Source organism: Panthera uncia, assembly GCF_023721935.1.
Source record: "Panthera uncia isolate 11264 chromosome A1 unlocalized genomic scaffold, Puncia_PCG_1.0 HiC_scaffold_17, whole genome shotgun sequence".
Lineage (NCBI taxonomy): Eukaryota > Metazoa > Chordata > Mammalia > Carnivora > Felidae > Panthera > Panthera uncia.
In genome coordinates this window covers 131,665,678-131,678,248 of record NW_026057577.1, presented here as the reverse complement: position 1 = coordinate 131,678,248, position 12,571 = coordinate 131,665,678, and the positions used below count along the sequence as shown (strand labels likewise).

Here is a 12,571-nt window from a genome sequence, read left to right as displayed (position 1 = left end):
CCCAGAAGAGAAATAGGACAGTCTATCAAATATTTTATTTGATCTGTGTAAGCAAAGGAGTTCAGGATTGAATGAGCAGAATTCTTATTTTAATTGCCTAAACAGAGTCATGGCTCTTACATTAGTTCTCAAACTGGAGGCAATTTACAAGATACAGAACCCTTTGAAGGAAAAAGAGTCTGGGTCCCCTTGAACAAGAACCCTGCTAAACTCTCAATTAGTACTGCTAATGTATCTCTGACTTTTCCATAGGCACTATACAAAGTTAGTGTGACTGTGCAATAGGGAGAGAGAAATAATCATAATCCTCTGAGATTGCTAGACATTGGCTGTGAACTGGTACTAATTCCTAGAAATCAAAACATCTGTTGGAGCCCATGAGTCCCTGTAATGATTTTTGGAAGTTAGGTGATCAATGGAATTTTAACTTAAGTCTGTCTCACAGTGGGCCCAGTGGAACTCTGAACCCATTCTGTCTTGATTTTTCCAGTTCTAAAATGTATAATTGGGGAGAAAAACATATTCAGCAACTATCAAAATATCCACATTGGTACCCTGACCTGTGGAGTGAGGACTTTTATATTACAAAAGACCAAATAGGAGCCACTACAACACCTCAACTGACAGAAATATTAAACCAAAGTCAAGGTGACATTCCTGGAGTGATTGCAGAGGTTAGAGGCACCACTGAGGACTTAGAAGATGCAGGGGTTGGGACTCCCTCCGTATGCCATTCAGTTGCCTGTTTGGCTTGTGAAGAAAGTAGATGTGGACAATGACCATACTCCTAAAATTAATTGGTTGGTGACTCCAGTTGCAACTGCTATTTCAGATGAAGTTTTATCGCTTTATCACATCAGCAGATACCTTGGTACCTGGTATGCATCTATAATCAGTCAAATGTTTTTGTCAGTGTTACCATTGTTTGTTCATTTATTTCACTTGGCACGGCCAGTAATCCTTCTTCACTGTACTATCTCACAGGTATATCAACTCCATGGCTTCATGGCATAATTTAGTCTTCAGAGAACTCGATCATCTTTCCCTTCCATAGGATATCATATTGATTCATTACATTGATGAACTTATGCTGATTATACCTCAGGTGCAAGAATAACAACTATACTAGACATATCGGTAGGAAATTTGCATGTCAGAGGTTAGATAATCTAAAAACAGAAGAGCCTTATACCTCAGGGGAATTTCTAATGCTCCAGTGGTATGAATATACTTTCTAAGGTAAAAGATAAATTGTCACATCTGTCTGCTTCTAGACAAAACAAGGTACAATGTCCAGTGGGATTATTTGAGTTTTAGAGGCAACATATTTCTCATTTTGGTGTTAATTTGGTCCAAGAAGCCCCCAAACTTCTATTTTTAAGTAGGACTCCAAACAAGAGAAGGCTTCACAACAGGTCTAGAATGTTGTATAAGATACTTTCCCACTTGAGCCTCATGATCCACCAGATCCAGTGCTATTTAAACTACCAATGAGAGATAGTCATACTGTTCGGAACCCTTGGAAGGTCCCTGTAGGTAATCACTGTGCTGACTCTTAGGAGCGCTAAGAGCGTTTCTCCTTTTGAGAAACGGCTTGGGCTTGCTACTCTACTAACCTATATGGGTAACTACTCTCCTTTTGAAAAACAGCCTGGGCTTGCTACTGGAACTTAGTAAGGGCTGAAGGCTTACTCATGGGCCATTACTCACCAAACTTTAGCTGCTCGTTACCAACTGGGTGTCATTTGACTCAACCATAATGTTGAGTGTTCCCAGCAGCACTCCATTATCAAATAAAAGTGATATGAGATCAGCCTCTTGCTTTCATGGTCAGCTTAAGAATAAGATAGGGACACAAATTTTTATGGCCCTCACTCCTACATTACTTTCTCTCTCCTAATCTTTATCTGTGAACTCATGGGGATTCCATTATAACTAGTGGACTGAGAAAGGGAAAGCTTTAGCCTGGCTTATAAATGCTTCTGCAAAACATACAGGCACCACCCAAAGTAGACAACTGGAGCACCATGGCTCCTTTCTAGGATAGCTCTGAAGGACAGAGATAAAATCCTTTCAGTAAGCAAAATTTCAAATGGTAAACCTGGCTGTTCATTTAGCCTGGAAGGATAAGTAGTCGGAAGAAATGGTCTGTATGGGTTGTGACCAGTGGTTTGGCTGGATGGCCAGGGACTGGGAAGACACATTAGTGGGAGATTGGTATCAAGAAGCTCTGGGGAGGGTGTATTTGGATAGTTCTTTATGAATAGGAATCAATGTGAAGGTAAGTGTGTGCCATGTGAATTGTCACCAAAGTGTGACCCTAGCAAGGGAGGGTTTTAACAAGCAAGTGTGTAGAATGACTCATTCTGAACAAGTCCAACCTTGCTCTAGCCACTGCTGAATGACTAATCTACCAGCAGCAAAGAACAACACTAAGACTACAATATGACCTTCATTCCCAGTATGACCCTCATTCCCAGCTGGTGGTCAACCAGCTACCTGGTGGTTGATTACTTACATTGGAGTGTTTTTATCATAGCAGGGGTACCCCTTTGTAGTTCCTGGAATAGTTACTCTGGATATGTATTTTCCTTCCCTGAATGCAAAAACATACACTTGTAGATTTATACAGTGCCTAATCTGCCTTCATGGTATCCCACATAGCATTTCTCCTGATCAAATAAGTCATTTTGCAATAAATGAAGTATGACAATGGGCTCATGCTCATGGAATTCATCTGTCTTATCATGTTTCCCATGATCCTGAAGCACTTGACTAGATAGAAGAATAGAATGGCCCTTTGAAGACAGTCACAGCACCAACTGGGTGGCAGTGCCTTGTAGGGCTGGGAAGTGATTTCCAGGAAGCTGTCTATGCTCCACATCAGTCTCCGGGATATAGTGTTGTTATTCCCATTGCCAAGAATTGCAGGTCCAGGAATCAGTATGTGGAAATGGAAGAAGCCCCACTTATGATCCACTGGCAAAATATTTACTTGTCATTCCTCCGTTAGGCTCTGTCAGTCTAGAAGTGTCAGAGGGAGAAATGCTTCTTACATGAGAGACAATAGTGATTCCACTTAAGTTGAAATTTAACTATCAGCCGGCCAATTGGATTTCTCATGCCTCTAACTCAACAGTCAATAAAAAATGTTATTGGGGCACCTGGGTGGCTCTGTTGGTTGCATGTCCGACCTCAGCCCAGGTTATGATCTCGCAGTTCATGAGTTCAAACCCTGCATGGGTCTCCCTGCTCTCAGCACAGAGGCCCCCTTGAGATCCTCTGTCCCTCTTTCTCTCAGCCCCTCCCCCTCCTACGCTCTCTCTGTCAAAAATAAATGAACATTAAAAAACAAGTTCAGACTTACAACCACACAGACCCAGCCTGTTCTTTAAAAAAAAAAGGGGGGGGTTGGCGCCAGGGTGGCTCAGTCAGTTAAGCGTCCAACTTTAGCTCAGGTTATGATCTCACAGTCCGTGAGTTCGAGCCCCGCGTCAGGCTCTGTGCTGACAGCTCAGAGCCTGGAGCCTTCTTTGGATTCTGTGTCTCCCTCTCTCTGCCCCTCCCCTGCTCATGCTCTGTCTCTCTCTGTCTCAAAAATCAATAAAAAAAATTCTTTTAAAAATTAAAAAAAAGTTATTGTACTAAATGGGATGATTTTTTTTTCATTGATTATCGAAGGGAAATTGTGTCATTACCATAAAGTGGAGATGAGGAAAGTTATGCCTGGAATACAGAAGAGTCCTTAGGGATCTCTTACCATGTCCTGGGATTAAAGTCCACGACAAACTTCAGCAATCTAATTTATGCAGAACTGCTAAAGATCCATACTCTTCAGCTTAAGGTTTGGTTCGCCACCACACCACCACCCCTCCCCACCACCAGAGCAGTGATCCATCAGCCAAAGACTTTGCATCCTTCTCTGAGGAAAGAGCATGTGTTTAGTTGTATGTGGGGTAGTTTGTATCCCATATGTTGTTGGTATGCTTGTTTAGATATTAATTATGGATCAAGGAGATGAGGTGCCAGTGTGAGAAGAGGTAGACTATGATGGTCAATTTCATGTGTCATCTTGGCAAGGCTGGAGTCCCCAGTTCTTCAAACACTAATCTAAGTGGTGCTTGGGAAGGTATTTCATAAAGATGATGATGAAGTCGAGGTGAGTTGACTTTAAGTGGTATTATTTTAGATAATCTGGATAGGCCTGATTTCACCTTTGAAAGGCCTTAAGAATTGAACTGAGGCTTCTCTGAAAAAGAGAAAAAAAAATGTGCCTGTGGACTGCAGCTTTACCTGATGCCAGGGACTCCCAGTTTACCATTCCTGACATTACCTACAAAGTCAGACATCCATAGCCAGTTCTAACAATCACATAAGGCAATTTTTTCCTTTGCAATAAATCATAGTATATATCACCTAATGGTTTTGTTCCCCTGGATGATCCCTGAATGATACATATTTTGACACCCGAATTGATACAGTATCTGAGTAGTATGCAGAAGGAAAGTAATCCAGTTTATTGTTTTAGCACATAGGCTGATTAAAAACACAGACTGACAATTTTAGAGCAGGATTTCCCTTCACACACTGAAGTTTAAAGCAACATGTTAAGGGCTCCTGAGTGGCTCAGTTGGGTGAGAGGCTGACTTCGGCTCAGGTCATGATCTCGCTTGAGTTTGAGCCTCATGTCAGACACTGTGCTGACAGCTGGGAGCCTGGAGCCTGCTTCAGATTCTGTGTCTCCTTCTCTGCCCCTCCTCTGCTTGCGCTTTGTCTCACTGTCCCTCTGTCTCTCTGTCTCTCTCTCTCAAAAATAAATACACATTAAAAAAAAATTTTAAACAACGCATTATAGTAGCTTCCTTAAAGACATGACAGGGAGCATAACCTACAATTTCTAATAAGCAAAAGGAACAGAAAATGAAATATATTTGATTCTTTTTAATATATTTACTGTCATTAAATGATTCAAGCTGATATTTCTGTTTTCAAAGCAGCTGTTCCCTTTGATGTTCAGGTATGTGTTTAATCCCTTAAATTACCAAAATCTTTATAATAATCAGTTTTCCCTGTATTTTCAAGTAGACTCCATTTTAAAGAAAGTCTTACCTGATTGCATATTAATATTTAAGTGATGTAAAATGCATGAAAGAAATTTAGAAGCAGGGTTTTAGCATGTTAGATATGTTGGAACTGATGTGAAATATTTATAATTAATACATTGTTATGCATTTATTCATGTCATTGTCTTAGTTATATTTAGTCATAGAATTGATAACGATAATGAACAGTAACCTCTGGTAGAAAAATGTTTAAATGTTCAGTTATATGCTATGCTGTTTAATACATCTTTACTTGGCGGGGGAGGAGATTATTTTAATATATGTAATACAGATGTAATCTCCTCCCCCCCCCAAGTAAAGAAATAAATTTACCAATGTTCTTTTGTAAAGTAAATTCAATGATTAAATATTTAATACAAATATACCTATACCTATATTCACTGTGGCTTTACTTCTAAAAATGACCTGTTTATCTCTTCTGCTAAAAAATGTTGGGAGATAGGTTTATGTCATTCATTACTAAGGAACATTGTAAAAGGGTATATATGAAAGATAGTTCATAACCTGTCTCTATCACTGTATTTAGATGACCAGTGACATTTTCTGTGTCCCATCTTTTAGTTCATATTGAGACTCATCTTTTCTGCAGTGTAACGTGAACCACTCATTCCTTTGATTCACAGAGTAATAAACAAATGATGAACATTTTCCTTTTCCTTTTCCTTTTCGTTTTCCTTTTCATATTGGTTTACGGATTCTTTTCGGTCTGCTCTTTTATACTGTGTTCTCAAATAAATCTTAATGCCAACTCCATTTTGATTCCATTAGTTTGGTCCCAAATTTGCCTAGTAAATATGCTTTTTTTTTTTAAGAATGCATTTCATTAGAAAGTTGACACATTGACTTCCTAGAATGAAATTGCTCTTGACCATGGAGTTTAGAATCTTTAATATTCGATCAAGTGTCATCTTATCACACTCAAACTTGTACACATGTTATAGAAGGATCCAGTGGCAAAGGTAAAACAACAGATTTTATCTGTTGATTGAACCTATGAAGTGAAACAAGTAGCTATTTAGTATGTATTGCGATTTCCTCAAGATACATACTCATACATAAAAATGTATATTAAATACAATTAGCTTTCCTGGAGATTACTTTTAAAACTTTTTTTTTTTACCTGACTGGGAATTTAAATTTATATTTTTATGTAAATATGGAGGAAAATTATCCTAATTTTTGAATTACATAATTTTAAGACACTTTCTAGTCAATATCAAAAGTAAAACCTTTTTTAGTTTTATGTATTAGTTCTCTCCTAATCCTCTGAAATATTTATAAAAGTTATACCAGGCTAACCTGACAAATAGAATGTGACAGATTATGGAGTTGAGGTTTAGAGAACATGTTTTACTTTCTTAAGGCCTCAAAGCTAATTAATGGTAGAAACATAATTTATATATATTTTTTTCTGATACCCTGGAACAAATTCTTATGTATTATTGGACTTTTTCTAAGTATAAACATAAAAAAAATAGTTTACAAACTGATATCTCAAACAACTAAAAAAGGTAACTGATGACTGGGAATAAGTAAGGGAAGGAAGGAAGGAAAGAAAGGAAAGAGGGAATGGGTCCTATTCTCTCTGGCTTCCCCATGTCAGTGGTGTTGGGAAAACTGAATATCCACATGAAAAATAATAGAGTTTGACCTTTATGCCGCCCCCCCCCCCACAGACAAAATCAAAGACTTAAGTATAAGATCTAAACTCTTAGAAGAAAACATATGGGAAAATTCTGATGCCATTGGACTTTACAGTGATTCCTTGAATATGACACCAAAAGCACAGGTAAGAAAAGAACAATAAATATATTGGATTATATGAAAATTAAAACTTTTGTGCCTCAAAGACACTATTAACAGAGTAAAAGGGGAACCCATTAAATGAGAGAGGTTTGCAAGTCTTAAATCTGATGAAGGGTTAATACCTAGTACATGCAAAAATACCCCTATGCAACTTAGCAGCAAAAAGCAAAACCTAATTAGAAAAAATGTGCAAAAGACTTGAATAGACATTTTCCAAGGGTGATATGCAAATGGACAGTAGCATATAAAAAGATACTTAACATTAATTATAAATGCAAATTTATCCAAATGATAATGATCTGCCACCTCATACTCATTAGGGAAATTGAGGGGTGGGAGGGGGGATTGAATGAATAGTAAAATGGTATTTTCTATCTCCATAGTTTTTCCTTTTCCAGAACATCATTCAGTTGGAATCAGGCAGTATGTAGCCTTTTTAAACTGGGTTATTTTACTTAATAGCATGCATTTAAGATTCTCCCATGTCTTTTCATGACTTGATTGTTCATTTCTTTTTAGCACTGAATAACATCTCATTGTCTGGATGTAAGACTGTTTATCCATTAACCTACTAAAGGGCATCTTGGCTTCTTCCAGGTTTTGACAATTATGAATAAAAATGCTATAAATACCTGTGTTTAGGTTTTTTTGTGGACCTTAGTTTGCCACACATTTTGGCAAATACCAAGGAGGACAGTTGCTGGATTGGTATAGTAAGGATGTGTCTAGTTTTGCAAGAAACTGATTTCTAAAGTGATTGTGTCATTTTACATTCCCATTAATGAATGAGGGTTCCAGTTGCTATATATGAGCCATAACCAACATTCAGTTATCTCATTGTTTTATAGCATTGCCTTGAAGAATTGAGGTTATATGTAGAAGCATCAAATTGGTGGCCAAGCTTAGCTCATACTCCCTTCTTTGCATTTTCTAGGGGCAGTGAAAGGGAGTATCTTGTTCCTTCATCTTCTGTATTAATCCATGAAACACTTTCATTAAGAAATGCAAAAAATGGGAAGAATGTTAGGATATTATTCAGATAAAAGTAAATGAATAGAAACATAAACAAATGTAAATAAAGCACTGAACATTATAAGATCAGAGTAGTAGATGATCTATTTATCTCTCTCTGTTCTTAACTTTAAAAATGGTGACATTATTATTAGTGCCTCTGCAAAGGGCTATTGTAAGAATACCTGACCAGTGGCCCAATGACCATTTTTCTGTGGTATAAATGTCACAGTTATTATACTCTGTTTTTAAATATAAATTTAATTTTATTAATATATTATAATATATTATTATATTTATTATAATTATAAATAATTTATTGTATAAATTATTATAATTTATATTAATATAAATTTATAAATTAATATAAAATATTAAAAATTTTAATTTAATATAAAAATAATTTAATTTTAATAAAATTAAAAATAAATTTAATTAGTTCTGTTCATAGATAAAGAATCTGAGGCTTCAAAAGTCAATGTTTTCCTGAGGTTTCGTTACTAGAAAATACCAGAAATTTATTTTTTCCCTGGAGTAAGAAGAGGAATTAAATCATTTTGTGAATTTTCAGAAGTGTTAAAATTTAGGTCTTTATAATACTCTAATATAAAGCTATATTGTTAGATATTAATTATTAACATACTTGTCCTCTACTCCACTAAATTTTGAGCACCTACAGGTTTAAAACAAGACATACTTCAATTACTCTTTAAATCCTAGAGTCCTTAGCATGGAGCTCAATTTATAGTGTTCAATATATATGGGTCCTATTGATAGACTGATTGATTGTTTGAGTCCATGAAGGGGCTTATAAATTCCAATTATTACGGAATAGTAACAAAAGGTGATATGTTAACTGAATATTATGCATCTAACTTGTTCCATTGGAGAATAGTGTCTGCTTCAGTATATATATTGTCATGATGAACTACATATGTAAATGAACATGTTTTGTATGTATATGTGTATCATATACCACACGTGTGTATATATAACATATATATGCACATTGTATATATGATAAATACTTCAATATAAAATGTAGAATGAATATTGTTTTACTGAGACAAGAAAGAAATGTTTGTAGCAATTGTGTCTGTTATAGAGTTTATATCTCACAATCCTGCTGAGTCCCTAGTTCTAAAAGAATGTCTTTCCTGCCGAGAGCAGTGCTTGGTACATGCATGGCTGGGCTTTTTGAATAGTGTTGCATCCTGTAGCAGTGAGTCAAGGAGGTGCTGAGAGGCCTCGATTCTCATTGATTTGAGTGGCCACATGGGAAAATAGCTTCAATTTATTATTTTATCATTATTTATCCAGTCCCAGATTATTTTATGAGTTCATATCACTAAAAACAAATAAAATTTTCTATTATTTTCCTATTAAAAGTAAAAACATTTTACATATACTATAGCTGATAGTTTGTGATTATTCTTAAAAGAAAGAAGCTAACAATGCTTTTTCTTGGTTTTTTTTTTTAGCCTTTTGCAGATTTTGAGAATCAAGGCAATTCTCATGTGCTTTTTGAGAATCAAGGCAATCCTCATATGTTTTATTTTTCCTTGCAGAAATTTTTACGTTGAGATACAGTAAGATAAATCCATTGCTTAGATTTTTTTTCTTGGAGAAAGAAAAATATGAAGGTGATGATAGATTGATGTTGGGTTTTAGAAGTATTTTTTTTATGATTGATTTCTCTTTAAGAGAATTGTTATGAGTTTGTCATGCATTTATTGGTTCTTAATAGAGAAGATATTTTTTACTGACAAAAATTATGAACAGAATTTTCAGTTGATTTCTAGGAAAGGTCATTTAGAAATAAATATTGACTTATTTTTCTTTGTTCATATCAATAATTTTGGTAATAAGAATTTAATTATAGAAGGATGAATGGTATGATCATTTACCAAATGTAATTACATGTCTGTTTTTCCCAACTGCCACACTAAGAATTAGTGACTAATAAGATGTATCTGAAAGATTTAGTGGGCATTTGGAGTCCATTTAGTTCCTCCATAGTGAATGTCTTTAAAGCTCCAGTGTGCTCTTTTCTTAACACTTAGTAACCTGGCGTCTGTTTTTAACTTATCCTACAGTATCACCTGTACTTATTTCCTCAGTTTTCATCCCCTTTTCTTCAATATTTCTTCAATATTTGATGCTCAGTTTTTATCCCAGCTAATACTATGCCATCTTCTGTATTAATGTATTCTTTAGTTTTTCTAAATCTCACTGTCACACTCTGTGTTTCCTTTAGTTGCATCTTTATTTTGCATTTACTGATACATGAGACATTTCTCTCTTGCATCAAAGTGCTTATGTTTCTTGAATCTTCATTTTAAATTTGACTCCACATTTCTAGCTAATATAACTCATGCCTTCTTGTATGCCACCCAGCTATCTCAAATGCAATGTATATAAAATTAAATTATTTCACCCCTCCCATCTCTACAACAAGAATAGGTCCTTTTGTATATTTTACCTCTTCTGAAAATCCACAGTATAATTCTCTTTGCTCTGTTTTTCTAGAAAAAAAGGGACTGCGTTTGTGTGTTTTCCTTTCTTTGTGCCTTCTAAATGGGATATATATTAATTTACAGTGTATGAAATAATTTCACATATACTTTTTTCAGCTGATACTCCTACCAAAAGCAACCTGTATTTTATAGCAGGATTAAATGGCTTTACTAAAAAAGTCTGTATATGTATAAATAAGGATCTCATTACCTGTTTATTTAAATCTTTACTTTGTGAAAAGACAAAGTACAATTGGATTTAGTTTGGATAAAAAAAATAGTTTGGATTACCAAATATTCCCCACCCATAGAGAAAGTTTAGATAAGTTAAATGATTATATTTTGTTTGCTTGAGCTAGAGAGATCAGGAAACTACAAAGCAGAGTTGAGGAGAAAGAAGAAGGGCAGAATGCCTATAAGCTTCAGTGCAGGCAAATAAAAGAGAGGATTGAAAGATAGTTCTCTTCCTTTTTGTCTTGCATGTAGGTAGAAGGGGGCCAGTGTTTCTTCCTTCATCTGGGGGAACTGATGTAAAGACCCCAACAAGTCCAGTAGAATGCTCTCCTTGTGAGAACTCTTTCTTGGCAGTCTTTGGAAATGTATGTTTTTCTCTGAATCTTATAGTCTGAGGAAAATTGTTTAGGAACATGGGAAATGTAATTCTCTTATGATAATTCGATTTTTGACAATCAACAGAGATATTACTGATTCACAGGTATCCACCGATACCAAATCAAAATCAGGACCCTTGATCATTTCTGAGACTCAGAGCAAGACCAGACGGGAAAGAAGTGGTCATGGTCTAATCAATGAGCCCCGCTTGTAGTTGTCGCCATGTTATGAGTGTTTGTTTGTGGACCCAGCTATTGTACAAAGGTGAATCACTTTTCAAAGGAAATATGTATATTAATATGCCTATATACACGGTACACATTATACAAATCTTACGAGTGATGTTCCAAAGTATAACCTGTTTTGGGAGCAGTTGTGCTCTAACTTCAGCAGTTTACAAGGTAATTTAAAGGTCATGTTTATTTGAATACTACCCAATAATATTTGCTGGCATTTCTCAGTGCATCAGTGCTCATTATGGGCTGCAGTCCATTGAATATAATAATAAACTTAATATTTCTTATGCTTTAAGTAATGTGTAGATATCTGTAATTATGAGTAACAAGTATCAAACATATTAGATATAGTTCAAGAATGATTCCTGGTTCTAGAATTTTATTGAATTCCAGAGAATTCTGTTTTCTCAATTCTGAATCCTGAAGATTAATATCTGTTGGTAAATGAGAAATATTCTGAGTAGGTTATAATGTTTGAAGTTCGAAATGGAGATTGACTCTGTAAAGATGGATTATATTTCTGTAGTTTAGAAAACCTCAACAAAATCTGGAATCAAGCACAGAAAGTTTAATAATTCCAGTCCTAATTCCAGAATTTCTATTTTTCTTTAATGTAGCTATATTATTCTACCCATTCTTCTTTTCAAGTGCTTTAGAATTTTTCCCTTTTACATCTGATGAAGACTTTATCATGCTACCACATAGTAACCTGCCTCATCTTTGCAAGTCTCTACTTTCTCTAGGCAGTGCTAAGTACCTCATACCTCTTAGGCTGTCTTCCTAAATGAATGTTTTCTCTATATCCCCCCGCCTTTTAAATGATAATCTTAGTCTTCTGGTATTAAAAAAATGGAGAGAACCCCCATGGCCTTTGAAAAAATGACTATTTCCCTTTTGTCTTTCAAATCTCATAAGATATCTCTTATGGCCCACGATAATTTGAAACAATGCAAAGAAGAGAATGCCAGGAAATGGAGTTCTGGCTTAATTAGGTTGATGCTATTCAAAAACTACCACAATCAAACATTATCAACTTGGTATCTGTGCATACTACTTTCAGTCAGATTTAATATGTATTGCAAATAAATATATTCGCAAAATCATTCTCCCTAACAAAATATCTGTTCATAGAGCTAAGAACACAGCAACCTTCTCTCCAAATAGGATGGAGAGCACTTTTGTTTTTTACCCATCTTCAGTGAGTTCCCCCCCCCCCACTTCTAGTTGAGTAGAATATCTTCTTCAATTAGAATTAGAATGTGACAGG

General features: G+C 35.5%; 1 pseudogene; it reads left to right on the top strand.

Annotated features, from left to right (window-relative positions):
• Positions 1 to 4,047: 4,047 nt before the first annotated feature.
• The window catches only part of LOC125935304 (transmembrane protein 179B-like), a 45,363-nt pseudogene continuing 36,839 nt past the window's right edge, over positions 4,048 to 12,571 (top strand).